Raw genomic sequence first — 12,586 nt, forward strand, 5'->3', positions numbered from 1 at the left:
GTATTCAGAGATGTGTTACTAGACACCTTTACAAACTGGTGAAGACATTTTTTTGGTAAGGAATTTATTCCAGGATTTTACACTATTTCTGAAGATATCCCCTACTATATGTCTCTCACAAGTGTCTCTCTAGTTATTCTTTCAAACACAATTGACCAGTCGCTATGCCCCTCCTAAACCTGTGCTTGCCCAATGCCACGTTAGCGACAGGTTACTAAGGCGGGTGCCTTGGCAAGCTGCCATGGCGGCGTGCAGAGGAGGAGAAGCCAGCTGTCAAAATCCCATGTTAAACCTGCCACAAACGCATGTCCAGGAAGAAAACAATAGCCTATACTAAAGTCAGATTAACACACAGTACACAAGTGTTACCAGTTATATTTTCTCATGAAGTGCTCCTAAATTATTCCCGTGGGTTTGTGTAGGTCAGTTTAATCCGTTCTGTTTTTGTTTCAGTGTTTGTGACACGGAAGCGAGTGGGTGGGACGTTCGCGAACGAATCAAGTCTTTTGAACGGCTCTTTGAAACGAACGGTATGATTCGGTTCACAGTAGGGAGCCGTTCCTTTCTAATGAACAGTGGTGGGAAAAGTACTACATTTCTTTACTTAGGTAAAAATATCAATACTGCAATCAAGTTTGGAATGTTATTAGTGTACTTGAGTAAAAGTAAAATAGTATTGGTATCAAAATGTACTTAAAGTACCAATATTAGAACGTATAGCCTACTCATTATGCAGAATGTCCTGTTTCACAGGTTTTCCAATGAGTAAAATGTAGAAAAATCATTTGCAAATATCTACAAGCTCACAATGCATCGCAACGTGACACATTGTGAGCTTGTAGATCACCTATTTTCAAATGCCAGAAATGTATCCAATGGCCAAAATGTATAGGCCTATTTGGGTGGAAGTAATTTGCAATCATAATCAAAATCTACAAAGTAACCAGTAACTAAAATGAGCCAGTCTTTTGAACGGCTCTTTGAAAGGAACGGATCTCAGAGATCCGGCTCACTTCAAAGAACCATAAATCCCATCTCTATCTAGCAGCCAGACTCGCGGTACACCGATGTGCGCCGCCATGGCAGCTTGCCAAGTCAGCTGCGTTAGTAACCTGTTGCTAACTTGGCATTGGACAAGGACGGCTTTAGGAGGGGCATAGCGACTGGTCAATTGCAAGCACAAACCAACTCAGACAGAGTCTCTCTGGCTATATGAGCCTATATGTTCTGCTGTGAGTCCCCTCCATCCTCCATGCAGAAAGCATAGGCCTACCATGTAGTTACACAGTACAGTTAAGAGTGTGGTACAGTAACATCATACATATCGTTGTTATAGCCTTGGACAGGTCTAGGCCTGGTCAAGTACATACAAATTGTTTTCAATACAACAAACAAAAGTGGCACTTGCTGATTACAAGTAAAATATAATTATACAAGACAACACTATAATAGCACACGTTGTAGAATGGCTATTTTCGGCACACTACAGCATTGTGTGACAAAGAATAAATAAGGTTTCCTTTGCAACTACAGGCTCACATACTTACTACGTAGTTGTAGCGGTGTTCTGCAGATATGATGTGATACACAATATTTATATTGGGAAGGACGGTGTTGGGGTGACAGCAGTGACACTGGAAACAGTCGAGGATGTGGTTGTCTGGCGACCGGCACTGGTACATCATGTTCAAACCTGGACCACAGAGTCACAGAACAGTCACAATAGTGAACACAAAGTGCTGTAGATCGGTGGTTTTCAAAGTGGGGGCCATTAGCCATTATAAAAAATAAAAACATTCTTTGAAAATTTTGAAATATTTCAACACCACAAATGTTGTAGGGTCCTTGGCAGGGGGACTGCCCATAAGTCCGAAGGTTCATTAGTCCGAAGGTTCATTAGTCCGAATTTTGTTAGGGTTACTGAGGTTAGGGTTAGAGTTAGGCATAGTATTCTTAACAAATTCGGACTAATGAACCTTCGGACCAATGCCATGGCACCCTTGGCAGAAAATATTTTTAAATACACATAAAATACTTTAGGGTCCCTGACATGAAAAGGTTTGATGACAAAGAATGCCCATCACACGCGATCTGAACTTTAGTATAATGTTGTAGCGTCTCTGTGCTGCTAGGTGAGAAATGTTTGCATGTTTTTAACACAGTTAGTAAGAAAAATACAAAAAATGAGAGCGTATGCTGACCAATGACTGGCTCCGTTCTTTCAGTGCTGTTGAGGTAGTGCCACAGGGTCCAGGGTACAGGTGTAACTGTGGTGTCCATGATGTCTTCTGGAGTGAGCTGGAGGCGACACCTGTTGGTTGTAGCTGTGGGGTCCATGATGTCCTCTGGAGCGACCTGGAGGTGACACCTGTCGGCTGGTGGCTCAACTTGGGGCTGAACACTGAATGTCTTGTCCTGGTCATCAGAGATGAATGTATTTGCCCAGGGTTGACAGTCAGATGTGGACAGAGGGGTTTGGAGGCCCTGGGGATGCCTGGGGCTGACCTGGATGTTGTTGGTCACCTGAGAAACAGAAGCAAACATGTACATAAGTACATGTACATATTTCTACAAACAAAATGTAACTCCCCACCTGTACCGCTCGCTGCGTACTACGGTGGGGCGAGGCTATCACACATCTAGGTCCGTTGGGGATAGTGAATAACAGATAATTGTACAATGACCACACAACACATCAGACGACACAGTTAGCTTTGGTTGGGTAACCAACAGGCACCCTTTAAGTTTTTTTTAGCAGTTTGTAAATGTGCACATGAAATACAACAATGGTACATTAGCCGGCAACAATAACCCCCAAAAATAATAAAGAGAAAGGAAAATGTCTTTAGTGATCGAATCACTTTTTAGAGCTCTGTTCACTTCAATAGTCAATTCAATGGTCATATGGTTCAGTCGGAACCAGTCGGAACCAGACAAGAGGCCTGGTTCAGTTCCTGCGCTCCTCACGACAGGAATAGTCAGTCAGTTTTGTTGGAGTGCACTCTTATTCAAGTCAGTACCAGTCGGAGGACTAGCACAATCCTAGTATCCTACCACGACAGACAGTCCGTCTGCTCTCTCTCACAGAACGTGGTTGATGTTGGTCTTGGTCCTGGGATCATCGACTGGGTATTTCGCCATCCGTTTCCATGGATCTCCAACCTCATCAAAAAACCTGACCTGTATTTGAAACAGGTCTTTTAGTCTATAATCTAATTCTTTATGAATTAAATACCTTCTGTATATTTATTCTGTTCTCTTCTTGTTCTCTTCTTGTTGTACAACATTTTAATATCAATATCAACTGAGTATTGCTGAAGGCAAACACTCCATGAACTTAGTTTTTAACTCTAAACCCAAATAAATGAATTTTAGAATTAATATATTCACATATGCTTGGCATATTTTAACCAATAACTGGTTAGATACAATAAATGAATTAAACTGCTTCAGTTCAACCAGTATATCAAGTAGAAAAATATCAAATACCTCTCATCAAACATGAACTCAAAATAACACTTTAGTGCAAAATAAACACATATACAGTGCTTTTCTGTTTTGATTGATTGAAGACTTTATTAGAAGTTTGCATAGGAAAAGGTACAGTTTCATGACGGTACAGTTCACTGGTACAAGGTCTACTAAAAGGAGATCCATGAAAACTGTCACCCAAAGGCACTAATTAAACTCTCACTGTGTTTAACAGCGTTAGTAGAACACTTCTAGTCATTTACCCTTTAAGGCCAAAATATGTGGAATGCACCTTTAAAATGCATTTTCACCATAAGAAGTGAATAGTAACATTTCCCCATTCAAAGTAGTACAAGATTGTTACAGTGCATCTTGGTAGGATTAAATCCCGTTTTTGTCACTTAGTAAAATAACCATCAAATAATATATTTCCCACAACACTATTAAGTTATATACATTTCAACAGCAAAATATCTCACCGAATCACATCCAATGCTCAAACACTGACGACGTCTGGATTGTTCTCTCCCAACAGGGGTTTCGCCTGTGTAAACAGGGTGCTAACTGTTAGCTACTGTATTTATGAATGAAGTTAGCATTAGCTGTTAGCAAACACAAGTGGACATGTGTGGACTTGTTTCATCTCACCGAGTGGGTTAACGTTTGGCTCACGCACCAAACGGCTGCAGGATTCTTCTCCTGGTAGACTAACATACAGCACCACACTGTAGCAACAGTTGGTGTAACTTTTCTGTTAGCTATTTCGTTTTTATGAATGAATATATTCTCAGCTCTGCTCAGTCTGCTTCTGCTCTTCTAAAAGCCATCGGTCTTGACAGCGCAGCAGTGAGGTGGATGCAGTCTTACCTGGTGGGGAGGGAACAGGTGGTGGAGATTAACGGTACCCTGTCCCCCCCCCTCCCGGTAAACTGTGGTGTTCCTCAAGGTAGCATACTGGGACCTCTGTTGTTCCTAATATACGTGAACGACATGGCATCTGCTTGTGACTGCAACCTGTTCCTGTTCGCGGATGACTCGGCTCTCCTAGTCTCGGGCAAGGACCACTTGCAGGTTGAGAAGACACTTAACTCTGAACTAAGTAAGATCTGCACATGGCTTAACGACAACAAATTATCAATTCACCTGGGTAAAACAGAGTCCATCCTCTTTGGATCAAATCATAACCTCAAAAAAGTTGATAACTTCACAATCAAAGTGGGTGACAAGGTCATAACACGAAAAAACGAAATCTCTTACTTAGGATGTATCCTTGAAGCTAATCTTTCCAGTGAAAAGATGACTTCTAAAGTAATAAATAAAATCAACCAACGAACTCGTTTCCTACAGAGGATCGCCCCGATGGTCAATTCCAACACACTGAAGACCATAGCTGGTGCAATAATCCAGCCCCTCTTTGACTACGGAGTCCACGTATGGTATTGTGACGCCCCACAAGCCCTGAAAACTAAACTACAAACAGCCCAAAATAAACTAATTAGGGTCCTGCTTAGACTTCCCTATCAGACTCACCTCACCGCTACTCACCAGTTAAGAGTGGGGTGGCTCAGAGTAGTTGACAGAGTACAGCAACTTGCAATGGGCCTGGTGTACAAGATACACTACACCACTATGATACCCAAGTACCTGTCAAAATACTTTATAAACATTAAGGATGTCCATAATTACAACACCAGAGGCAGTGACACAGATCACTTTCAACCCAGAGTCAAAACCAACAAAGGGTCAAACTCTTTTTTCTGCTATACCACCAAAATGTGGAAAGCCTTACCGAAGGCCACAAAGGAGTGTGGATCACTAGCATCCTTTAAAATTGCCCTGAAAAACCACTTACAGGCAGCAGCCGTTCGCAACTGGTAAAAAAGAATCTAGCCCAACCCTACCCTCCCCTGCCCCTTCTTTGTATATACTGTTTGTTTTGACTTACTGTCTTCTATTTTGTTTTTCTTTACATATCTACTGCATAGTACTGTGTTCTATTTGTCTGTCATTCAATGTTATATGAGATACTTCAATGGTTTCCAGTGGAAATAAGCTTAGTCTTTTCATGGATCTCCTTTTAGTAGACCTTGTACCAGTGAACTGTACCGTCATGAAACTGTACCTTTTCCTATGCAAACTTCTAATAAAGTCTTCAATCAATCAATCAATTGTCAGACGCGTGGTGACGTCAGTTTTCACTGCGTGGTGTGTGGGTGTGCTGGTAAAACAGAGTGCTGCCCTCTAGTGTTGCTTCTAAATAACCTCTTGAACATAAATCAACAAACTAATGAGGTATTAGTTAGAAGAGGTAGATCGTTTTGTACATCCTTTTTATGCCCATACATGGAGTTCCCTGATGTCATCAATATTAATGATGCCCTGTCAGAGAGATCCCTGTGATGCCAGGGGAACAAATCCCTTTTATGCTCATATATGGAGATCCCTGATGTCCACATACCTGATGTCCACATCACTTGTGGCGCGACCTCGCGCTTGTCGCCCTGAGGCGTCTTACTAGTAATATAACTAGGCTATAATTCTATTCACTTTCATTTTTCATTTAGACCTTAAACGCATCCATGTCACTCTAGATATTAACCATGTTGATTATTTTATGCTCTATTAAAAATAGCAGATCTACAAGCTCACAGGTCTTAATGGGGTTCATGTCAGGATACCGTACACAGGACAGTATACAGTAATGTGTCATTTGAAGTGGGGTTCCGTGACCTAATGGAAATCCATTTGTGGGACGTGAAAGAGTTTGAGAAAAAAAGAGAAAAAAAAAACTCTGATGTGAACTTACCTGTGTCCTGCCGCCCGTGTCTCGCTTATCCACCTGTTTCCGCGGGAATTCACTGTAGAAGAATTATGTGTGGGACACATCCAGAGAACATACAAGCTCATACATAGAGTTAACACGTAGAGAGAACCAACCCCGTTTCCTAAATCTTTACAGCCGTAGCAAAATGTATCGCATGAAGAGAAGAATATCCAAGCCCAGTCCTTTGTAATCACACAAGTATCTTCTTCATTTTAAAGCGTCCAAGAAGAGGAAACGTACACGGGTGTTGAAACGTCCAGGACTGCTTACCAGTAGAATTCTCCTCCGCATATAGGTTATTTTAACACACACACAAACACACACACACACACACACACGCACGCGCGCGCGCACACACACACACGCACGCACACACACACACACACACACGATATGGTAGTTCCCATGGTAACCCAGCCATAGAAGGAGGGAGGTCCCAACCCCCCTTCTACGGGTGGAGAGGGAGAAGCCCCTTCTAGCATAAATCAATAAATTACCGACCCCCACCCTTCACCTCTCCTCCACCACACCATAGGTTTGTCCCCAGCAGCTGGAATAAGCACCTGCCATACTACACACACACACACACACACACACCACATAATTATACTTAAATGGTAAATGGGAAATGAAGTAAATTATTATACATTATTATATGTATGATAATACATTTCTACACAAACAAAAACAGTCTGTACAGGGCGAGGCCAGACATTCCACTAGGAGTGCAGGGTGAAAGGTCGACCTGGGCCTCAAATGGATAAACATGTGAAGGGAGTCAGGACATCTGGATTTCATCCAGAGTGCGTGCACACACACACACACACGCACACACTGGGCCCCTACTCCCTGGAGAACAGGACATACGCACATACTGGTACAGCTCTCTCATCCCTATATGGTCATGTTTTAGTTAACGCACACCCCTCATGCACAAACTTAGAAGATGCAGGCATGTGCATAGACACTGGTTATAAAAGCGAGCCCAAATCTCCGCACTTTGGTCTGGTTTAGTCAGCTCTCATGTGGAGCTGGGGTCTGTGGTAGTCAGCCCTTGGAGGGTTCACCATGGAAGATACAACTGTCTAACCTGAACTCCCCGTCTCTTCAATAAAACCAACTATTGATGGACAAAGGACTGGACTTCTACATTTGTTGACGTGGGCACAGGGAGCCCCCAAAACCCCCCACAATACACAGCACACTTTAAAGGACAACTTTAGTTTTTTACAACAAGGTTTCATATTTTAGATTGTATTAAAGAATATAAAAGATGAGTGTTAAATTGATTTCATTTACTTCTTTCTATTGTTTTAGGGATTCTTATTTCAGTGGTTGGGGGCATGCGTACAAGTGGCTAAATATGTCATTTTACACAGAATAAGCCCATTCCCAAGATACAATGCAACCTTTCATGGTTGGATGTGACTTAATGGGGGGTAGAAGTGTTACTGTAAATAGCAATAAAGAAACTGCTGGCTTATTGTGTCTAAAAATACATATTTAGCCACTTGTACGCATGCCCCCATGCGTATGCATGCCCCACATTTTAGTGCGGTAAATGCAATAAAACAATAGAACGAAGCAAATGAAAACATTTTAACACTCACTTTTTCTTTTCTCTAAATACAATCTAAAATATGAACCCGTTGTAAAAAAACAAAGTTGTCCTTTAACATAGATTGTGCGTTACATTCACACACACACACACACACACACACACACACACACACACACACACACACACACACACACACACACACACACACACACACACACACACACACACACACACACTATGAGGCAAATCATCACCAATATAATGCTGAGACTACAGTAGATGCAGATGCATGCAGTTGCTCTTGTAAACCAGCAGGGGTCCTACTAGACCACAGAGTAGAAGAGCAGGAGACACAGCTGTTGTAAACAAGAGAACTAACAGCTGTGCTCTCACTGGTCTGAGATAGACGGTTCTATCATGTTAATAATACTATTAATTAACATCCTCTACCATGGTTAAAATATAATGTTTTATTCTCTAAAAAAAGTTATGGACTGCAGGTCTGCAGCTTTGAGATGTCGGCTGGTACAGCAGTTCCTTTAATAAAATAGACTTTTTCTTTTCATGATCGGATTATTTTGATTGTAGCCTAAAACTTTTATAAAATAGTGCAGGCTACTACATTCACAAACACTAAAAGGAAATAGTAGTAGAATAAACTATAAGTAGGTTGTTTCTGAGTAAAACCAAGTGGTTGTAGTGATATAGTGTGATATTAAAACAACACTTACTTTACGTTAAGTTTAGTCGTTCTTTTTAGTTTGTAATGCCACTATGTTGTCCAGAAGTTATTAAGTTCAGTTATTGTGTCTGGATCAAAATGGTTCCTGTCTGTTTCTACGCACTTTTCTTTTATAGACTACTGTACATGCTGTTGCCCCGCCTCCTCCACACAGTCGGGGAAGGCAGTGAAACAAGTCTAGTGTTGCAGTGCTGATTCAGTAGGCCATGGGTCTTCAACAGGGGGTCTGGGACCCCTAGGGGGTCCTCAGAGTTACTACAGGGGGTCCTCCAAATCTTTGAGTGATAGAAGGTTTTTGTCTCCTTTTTTATATTAACCACTTGAACCCTAGTGTCCATAGGCCTACTCTGAGAACTTTAGCCAAAAATATTATTTTGGCAAAGCGCTTTGGTGTAGAGGGGAAAAAGAGCAGACTAAGTACAGAGTGAAAGGTCAACAGTTCACGTGGTTAAATATCTGAAAACACAAATTGACATGATTCCAAAATATACAGATGATTGTGCAAAACAATGAAACTATATGGAATCTATGATAAGGTTGTGGGCGTTGCCGCTTCATCTCTCTCTCAACTAAGGGGTCCTTGGCCTGCTGAAAACGTTGAAGACCCCTGCAGTAGGCAGTTGAGCAGCCCGTTTCTACACTGAAGCAACATAAGACCCATCTGTTCTGTACTAATATTAACTACTGTATTGAGTGAATATCTCTATATAATTGCATGCACTTCGCACACCCCGTGTGGAAACCGCGGGGGGTCTGGGTCCCCCCTCAAATTGTGAACATAGTATGCCTAGATGTCATTTCCTCTGTTCTGGTGAATTTTGGTTGTTTGATACCAAATCCAGGAGAAATGACACTCATCAAAGAGAGACAGTCATCACGTCACACTTGCAAAAGGCTTTGATAATGTGCAGTCACAACAGTCTCATTAAAGCTGAGCTGACCCTGAGAGTATGGTCATGTGTGCATTTTGAATAGAATATCAGTAAATGTGAATAGTCATCGAACTGAGAAACTACATTTTGTGCATTGAAGAGAAGAAATCTGTAAAAGCAATTTATTTCATGTCCTTTGAGTTAAAAATCAATTACTTGTATTTTTGTCCTAATATTTATATTTCTGATGTTTTTATTCATATTTAGGCATTGATAATACCCAACTATCTGTTTATTCTTATTTAAACTACTAGTCTATTTGTCACTAACCAACCTGTCAGAAATTGCAACCGCGAAATATTTTGTTTTTAGAACATATTTTTGTGGTAGATCATTGCTTAGAATTGGGAATAAAAGGTGATCTTGAGCTTGAAAAGGTTGGTTACCACTGATTTATTCTCGCTGTAAATTTCATACTTACTCGTGTACCCTAGGCTGTAATAATAGCTTAAGCACAAGGTATAAGGGCTGTAAAATGACTGTATTGTTCACAGTAGTTATGGGGTGAATACAACACATATTTGATAACATTTCTGTAATGGTAAAGCACACATAGTGGACCTGTAGTGGTGAAATCTTTATTAAACTAAACAAACAAAAAACATTATTAAAACTTATTTTCCCATATATTAAAGGGTTTGTTTGAGTTCAGAAGAAAACTAGAAAATATTGTTCCTTCGAAACAATTGTGGGCTCGCTTCAAGCCAGAAAACAATGGCTATAAAAGTACAAAATGTCAAGATCGCAGGCAGTGCTCTCTTTGACGTTACTGACGTCAAAGATTGGTCCATTTTATTCCAAAAATGTGTTGTGAAAAAGTTGACCCGCTGGTGGCGCTATAACAGGCCAATGTGAGAAGGGTGGTATCTGTTCCTTGGCCTATTGGGAATGTGCTTGCAAGATTTCACGCACATCGCAGGCTGTGTTCATGATTTGAGGTGTTTTTGGCTTTGGCCACTTTATCGCTGCTTGCAGCTATATTTATTATTATTATTATTATTATTTTTGTGTGCACTTCATAGCTATGTTAGATAAAGGTCCTTAGATTGTGTGTAGAATGTTTCATGCAAATTGCAAAAAAAAAATCCTAGAATAAAAACAGGTTTAAGCGTTTCACAAACTGCTCAAAATGATATAGCGCCCTCCTTTGGCCAATTGGGGTAAGATTGGTTTTAGTGATATTTGGAATAACACTCTACATCTTTGCCAAATGCCATGAACATGTTACTTTGCATGTATGATTTAGAGGCAGAAGAATAATTTGCATAAAACTGCAATATTCATTGAATTTATTAAAAAAGCATGTTTCAATTTAAAAAAAATCCGATCTGACAGATCTTTAGATATTGGCCCAAAGTTCACGTAAAAAAAGTTTTGTGCACGTGATGCGAAAATTCCAGAATAAAAGGGGGTTTAAGTGTTTTACAAACTGCTCAAAATGGCGGAAAATCTAAGGGCGGAGCTTACTTAACAAAGACACAGATGTCTTCCGCTCGAGTCAAAGCACGCGTGTAAGCAAGTTGCATGACTTCAAACGAAACGAGTCATGACTTATGCCCGTTTGAAGTTTTAATTTTCAAACGCTTCGTATAGCGCCCCCCTTTGGCCGATTGGAATAAGATTGGTTTCAGTGATATTTTGACTAACCCTCTACATCTTTGCCAAATGCCATGAACGTGTAACTTTGCATGTATGATTTAGAGGCCGAAGAATAATTTGCATAAAACCGCAATATACATTGAATTATTAAACGTACAAACTTCTCACCACATAGCCTGTGTAGATATAGGTTCAAATTTCATGTGAAAAAAGTTTCGTGCGCGTAACACAAAAATCCCAGGAGGAGATAGATTTTTACTGTTTTTCATATAATTCCAAATTCTGGGGGATCTAAAGGTCAGAGGTTAAAAGTCAGAGCGTAAAGGTTGTTCGGCATGAGGAGACGCATACGTGTATACAGGCTGTACCTCAAACAGAGCATGAGCTCTATCTGTTCAAAGTTCGCACTTTCGAAGGCTTCCTACAGCGCCACCATTTGGCCGATTGCTGTAAAAAATAATAGCACACTTCGCCACTGTAAGCTGAACACATTGATGTTTTTATTTTCATTTTCTGTCTAAGTATGTAGGAGTAGAAAGGAACCTAAGTTTTGAGGAGAACTTGATATAGTATGACTAGTATAGAAACTAGAAAATTTGCAATTTGTGAAATTGCGAGTGTGGTTGCCCGCCCTGCCCCGGCTCGAGCGGCGGGGATGCAGAGGCCCGAGGGAGAGGATGTAGGGACGGATACCGTCGGGGCCGTGCGACCCGCGATTCGAAAAGGTGCCGTTGGGATCCTGCATTCTTGATATAAGGATATGGTTTTTCTTAAAGAAATAGGCTCCTCCCACAAGTTTTGCAAGGCGATTATGTTGTCGCGTCGCTCCCGAGATCGTTTGTGTTTCGTTTTGAGAGGGTCGTTCCCCCTGAAAAACGCGTTTTGGCACGAAACGGTTACATTTTGCGGATTTGTGGCGCCCCCTAAGGGTCGAAGTGGAAATATTTTTGGGGATTTGTTGAATATCCCACCCGTGACTTGTGGTTAAAATTTGGTGTTGACTGGATGTTTCGTTCGTGATTTATGGCTATTTTTTTACGAAACGGGCCCCTCCCGCTAACTTTGGAAGCCTGTTACGGACGAACGGTATGGAGTCTGGACTATCAAAATATCGCTTGAATATGTTTATCGCATGGTTCCAGAGATCTTCAGTACCGATTTTTATGACATTTGGAGAAAATATGTGGGAAAAGGAGCAAAAAGTGTGTTTTGAAGAAAATTCAAATTGGCGGAAAATCTATCATGACGCAAATGGGCGTGGCCTATATGGGGAGATGCGTCATGACTCAAGGAATCCAGGGAAAAAATAATTTTAATTTTTCGACCTACGGTTCAAGAGTTATAAGCAATAATGTAAAGTGAGCTGTTATAGCGCCACCATGAGGCCGACAGATGTAATTACTTTTTGATTAATCCTTGTAAGCATTATGAACCTCCTCTCCAAGTTTTGAAACTGT

This window comes from Nannobrachium achirus (assembly GCF_963921795.1).
Source record: "Nannobrachium achirus genome assembly, chromosome: 10".
Taxonomy (NCBI): domain Eukaryota; kingdom Metazoa; phylum Chordata; class Actinopteri; order Myctophiformes; family Myctophidae; genus Nannobrachium; species Nannobrachium achirus.